The sequence below is a fragment of the Cololabis saira genome, chromosome 20, assembly GCF_033807715.1.
Source record: "Cololabis saira isolate AMF1-May2022 chromosome 20, fColSai1.1, whole genome shotgun sequence".
In the NCBI taxonomy this organism is placed as follows: Eukaryota; Metazoa; Chordata; class Actinopteri; order Beloniformes; family Belonidae; genus Cololabis; species Cololabis saira.
In genome coordinates this window covers 38,895,148-38,900,652 of record NC_084606.1, presented here as the reverse complement: position 1 = coordinate 38,900,652, position 5,505 = coordinate 38,895,148, and the positions used below count along the sequence as shown (strand labels likewise).

Below are 5,505 nucleotides of genomic sequence, written 5' to 3'. Positions count from 1 at the left end.
ATGCATTTTCCCATAATTTCAAGCGGAATGATACTAGCAAAACAAGAATATTTAAAGTGTATTTCAAATGCTTTCTTGCAGCAATATCGCTGCAGAACAAAGAAAATGCTACATTTAGTCTGGTCAGACAATCTAGCAACAGAAAATAAAACATAGAAACAAAAATAAATATAACCATAAATATACAGGACTGTCTCTGAAAATTAGAATATTGTGATAAAGTCCTTTATTTTCTGTAATGCAAAAATGTCATACATTCTGGATTCATTACAAATCAACTGAAATATTGCAAGCCTTTTATTATTTTAATATTGCTGATCATGGCTTACAGTTTAAGAAAACTCAAATATCCTATCTCAAAAAAATTAGAATATTCTGGGAATCTTAATCTTAAACTGTAAGCCATAATCAGCTATATTAAAATAATAAAAGGCTTGTAATATTTCAGTTGATTTGTAATGAATCCAGAATGGATGACATTTTTAGGGCTTGAGCACTGACAGTGCGAAGGCCTCATTGTATCTGTAGGAATTTTTTCTTTATTCTTTCTTCTGACGAAATGAGGGCCTTTTTTCCCCCTAAACGTGCCCAAAAAGTCACCAAATTTTGCACCAAGCCAGGCCTGGCTAAAAATGTGATATTTAATGGTTTGCATTAATGGGCGTGGCCTAACGGCTCAACAGCGCCCCCTAGAAAACTTTGTGCCTCAAGTCCCACAATACGGTTTGACGTACATGCACGAAAATCGGTACGCACCTGTATCATGGCGCAACTTAAAGAAAAGTCTCTTGGCGCCATGGCCAAAACTGAACAGGAAGTCGGCCATTTTAAATTAATAGAGTCATTTTGGCAAAATTAATGCCATTCCTTCGGCAGTTAATACGGCCCGAACCGTAACGTGAACCCAGGTGTGTTATACATCAAAATGTGCGTCTCCATCCTGCGACGACACGCATTACTTTTCTCTTTCAAAAGTGTTACCGTGGCGACGCTAGACACCAAAAAGCGCGCCCACCCTTCATCTGATTGGTCCATATTTGATAGTTCCCCAAAAGTCACCAAATTTTGCACGCAAGCCAGGCCTGGCGAAAAATTAGATATTTCATGGTTTGCATTAATGGGCGTGGCCTAACGGCTCAATGGCGCCCCCTAGAATACTTTTCTCTGCCATAACTTTTGAATGGTTTGACATAAAGAGTCGTGGGTGGTTTCATCGGACTCGGTATTGAGTCTTTGACCTTCATTGGTGAAAATTAGCCCCGCCCCTTCTTCTGATTGGTTGCCCTATTTTCTGACTATATCTTTTGAATGGTTTGACATTGAGAGTCGTGGGTGGTGTCATTTCTGATATGCTTATGGGGGACGGTGGCCGTGAGTGCGAGGGCCCGTTCATCGCTGCTTGCAGCTTTAATTGTTTTTTTAATTGCATTACAGAAAATAAAGGACTTTATCACAATATTCTAATTTTCTGAGACAGTCCTGTAAACTTGCTTGCGTGGTTGTGCTTGAACCACTTCCGAATATCCATCGTAACTTTGTGTTAACGGAGCAGCAGAGAGCAGAGTCTTGCTGGTGCAGGAAACTGCTGGACGCAGATCAGTGACAGACACTGAAGGCTGATTTATGGTTCCGCGTTGCACCAACGCAGAGTTTACGGCGTAGGATACGCGGGGACGCGAACGTACGGTGCGTGTCGCCGCGTATCCTACGCCGTTGATTTAACGCAGAACCATAAATCAGGCTTAACGTGTGCACATTTGTCAGTTTTCTTTTCGTCTTTTCAATTGAGCATGCAAACACATAAACTGAGGGTGCAATGCGGATGCATCCTCATAGAACCGGGCCTGCCAGGATGTTCCCTGGCCAGCCGGGAGATTTAATCCCTCTGCTTATCAAACGGACGTCCTTTAACAGTGAAAATTTAAATTATTGACATTATAACCTGCAGACTGAATATTGACCGAACTGTGTTGTGTTAGCGTTAATAGTTTCATCAGATTATGTGTGTGTTTGTATAAATTAGTTATTCAGGTGGAACAAGGATGTTAACAGATGTAAATGTTGACCAGGATAAATAGATGAAATTCTGAAGAAGCGTCAATGAGAGTGTGTGTGTGTGTGTGTGTGTGTGTGTGTGTGTGTGTGTGTGTGTGTGTGTGTGTGTGTGTGTGTGTGTGTGTGTGTGTGTGTGTGTGTGTGTGTGTGTGTTGCAGCAGGGAGGTGAAGAAGAGGATAAAAGGCAACACAAGAACACTGATTCAAAAAGTGAGAACACGACTTTTCATCGGAGCAAACGCAGATTTCAAGGTGAGATCCCAACGTTCAGTTTGTGGGAAAATTAAAAACAAATTATAAAATGAATAGTTTATTTGCATACTTTTCTTTTTTCACTTGTCATGTGTTTTATTGTAATAAACTGTAAATGTAGTATACATTTATTGAAAAAATGTATTGTATGCACCGAATGTGAACATGTTTAATCCTTTATTTTCAGATGAGGTGTTTCCTTCTACTGGCGATGTTGGTGGGGTGTGCTGCAGCTCTTGAAGGTGGTGCTTTTGTCTGTTTCACCTTAGAAGGAGATCTAAAGGAAACTTTAAAAGTGAAGGAACTTTGAAGGAATTATTTGTCTTTTCTTGTCATTCTAATTACTAAAGACACTATCTAATGTTTGGTTTAACCTTTGGCTTTCAGTAAAATTGTAGAACTAGTGAAAAAACGTGAAAAAACTGCTTACAAATCAACATGTTAAAAATAATCCTCATAAATGGTTATAATTATGAATGGCTAGTTCCCTAAATGAATTAGATTTTAGTTGAATTTGAAATAATTCAAAACTAAAACTGGATTTAATTATACTTTTAGTTGTAAGAGAGATATTTAATGACTTTTACAGATTTGATATTAAAATAGTGACAAAAATTGAAAATCCGAGCTGCTCCTCTTCGTGTAAACAGCGTAATAGTGTACGAACTGTGATAAACGTATAAATGTGTAGTGATTTGTCCACTGCTTTGAAGTTTTCGTTTAAATTATTTAAAAATGTGAAACAACTAATTTCATTTTTTTTTCTTTTCCTTTCTCCAGATCTGTCAGGAAAGATGTTCACCTTCCCGGCGGAAACAAACTCCGCTCATGTGAAGTTGATCACCATGAAACATTATTTCGGTGCTGTAACTGTATGTCACAGGTCCGTATGAAAGCAGAACCCTCTATTAGTAATAGATTTTTAGATTTTCTTTGTGGATACTTGTGATCTCTTCTAGTAATGTCCATCTTTTTTCTGTCCGCATGGCATTCACCCAAATAGGCTGGGCTCACAGTCCTTAACCGACAACTTATTCTGCCCCGTTTGTAATTCTCGTACATCCTGACGGGCCTCAAACGTCTGCCCACCTCAGCTCATTTCTGGTCCTCACCTACAAATCTGTCCATCCCCTACAGCCCATGCAAGCGCCCCCTCTTGGCTAGATGGGTGTACTACTTCTACCCCGCTAGTCCCCATTTTGATACACATCCCAGTCACAATCACCCACCTACATTCTCAGCCACGCGCCATAGCCTGAAGCGTCGCGGTGCGTGTGTCATGAACTCCAAATCCCCCTGTGCTGATAATGATACTGTGCTCACCTCAGTCAAAATGTCTCTGATAAATGCATGCGCTGTGGCAAACAAATGACTTATTTAACAGCAAAAACTTGGCCTTCCTATTACTTACTGAAACTTGGCAACGAAATATGGAATTTGTCCATTTAAATGAACTCTGCCCTGCTGAATGTTCCTACATAGGGACTCCACGCCTATCAGGCCGTGGTCGTGGTCTTGCCATGGTTTTTAAAAAATGTTTGTAAATTGATGAGAACTGCACTGTTCTCCACTTTTAAATAAAAGCTATCTAAAGTCGGTCAGCGAAAGCCATTTTATATTCACTTTTTACTTTTTTTTACTTTTACTTTCCTCTGAATGCACAACACCGGAACCTGTAGCGTGGGAGTGAGAGGGGCAGGGTAACGGCTCGGCAGGCAGGGGAGAGATTTGTCCCTCAAGACTCCTCTCCCTGGCCCTGCCCCTTCTCAACCTTTCCCCAACCCTGAACCTAACCTGGGACTTGATGATTGGGCCGGAGCTTCGGGAGCTGCGTGCTGGCCTGCTGTCCCTACCCCCGGTCATCCCGTTGCTGCTTCCACCTGCCTGCGGTCCCCACCCCCGGTCTTCCCGTTGCTGCTTCCACCTGCCTGCGGTCCCCACCCCCGGTCTTCCCGTTGCTGCTTCCACATGCCTGCGGTCCCCACCCCCGGTCATCCCGCTGCTGCTTCCACCTGCCTGCGGTCCCCACCCCCGGTCATCCTGCTGCTGCTTCCACCTGCCTGCGGTCCCCACCCCCGGTCTTCCCGCTGCTGCTTCCACATGCCTGCGGTCCCCACCCCCGGTCATCCCGCTGCTGCTTCCACCTGCCTGCGGTCCCCACCCCCGGTCATCCCGCTGCTGCTTCCACCTGCCTGCGGTCCCCACCCCCGGTCATCAATTTTTTGCTTCCACCTGCCTGCGGTCCCCACCCCCGGTCTTCCCGTTGCTGCTTCAACCTGCCTGCGGTCCCCACCCACAGGAATGAATGCAATACAACCGTAAACACCTCAAACTGACATAGAACCACCCTGAACACAAACACTACTAGACAGGGTAGATTTTTTTCACAAAATCAGAACCCAGAAGCCATTTTGCGAATATTTATAACTAACAACATTTCTATGGGTATTAAGGGGTGCTGAATCAAATTCTGCTGTATATGAAGCTCAAAAATGTCCCAAAATGCCTCAGAATTGAGAAATCCAACATGGCCGCCACTACCAGGCTGAAATCTATTTTTCAGTAGGCTATATCTTTTTGAATAAACAAGGTACAAACATAAAGTAAAACTGCTTTTGTAAGTTTTGCTACATGGGCAATTTGATGCCATATTCAAATACCCCTAGAAATGTTGTATATTATAAATATTCAGAAAATGCCTTCAGCACGTTAAATAAGCACATTTTCAGAAATTCTGCCTAGACTATACAGCCCCAAAGCAGCAAGAGGGGACGAATGGGCAGTAGGGAATGCCCATATCAAAATTTCCTGAAATTTTCTAGTTAGGGCCCGAACACTTACAGTGTGAAGGCCCTATTGTATCTGTAGGAATTCTTTCTTTCTTCTTTCTTCTTTATTTTTCCGACGAAAGGAGGAGGGCCTTTTTGCCGCCCTCCTTTGCCCCAAAAGTCACCAAATTTTGCACGCAAGCCAGTCCTTGGATATTTAATGATTTGCATTAATGGGCGTGGCCTAATGGCCAAATGTGCGTCTCCATCTTGCGACGACCCGCATTACTTTTCTCTTTCAAAAGCGTTACCGTGGCGACGCTAGACGCCTAATAGCGCTCCCCCCGTCATCTGATTGGTCCATATTATATAGCCAGGTGTTTCAAGTCCAGCGTATATAACATTCTTAGATACTTAAAACACAAAAAAA

General features: G+C 42.9%; 1 long non-coding RNA gene across 1 annotated transcript; it reads left to right on the top strand.

Moving 5' to 3' along the window:
• Window positions 1-2,222: 2,222 nt before the first annotated feature.
• LOC133420595 (uncharacterized) lies at window positions 2,223-3,219 on the top strand. Its single transcript, XR_009770609.1, has 3 exons — window positions 2,223-2,307; window positions 2,495-2,549; window positions 3,088-3,219. It is a non-coding gene; the product is annotated as an uncharacterized LOC133420595 (long non-coding RNA).
• The last annotated feature ends 2,286 nt before the right edge of the window (window positions 3,220-5,505 follow it).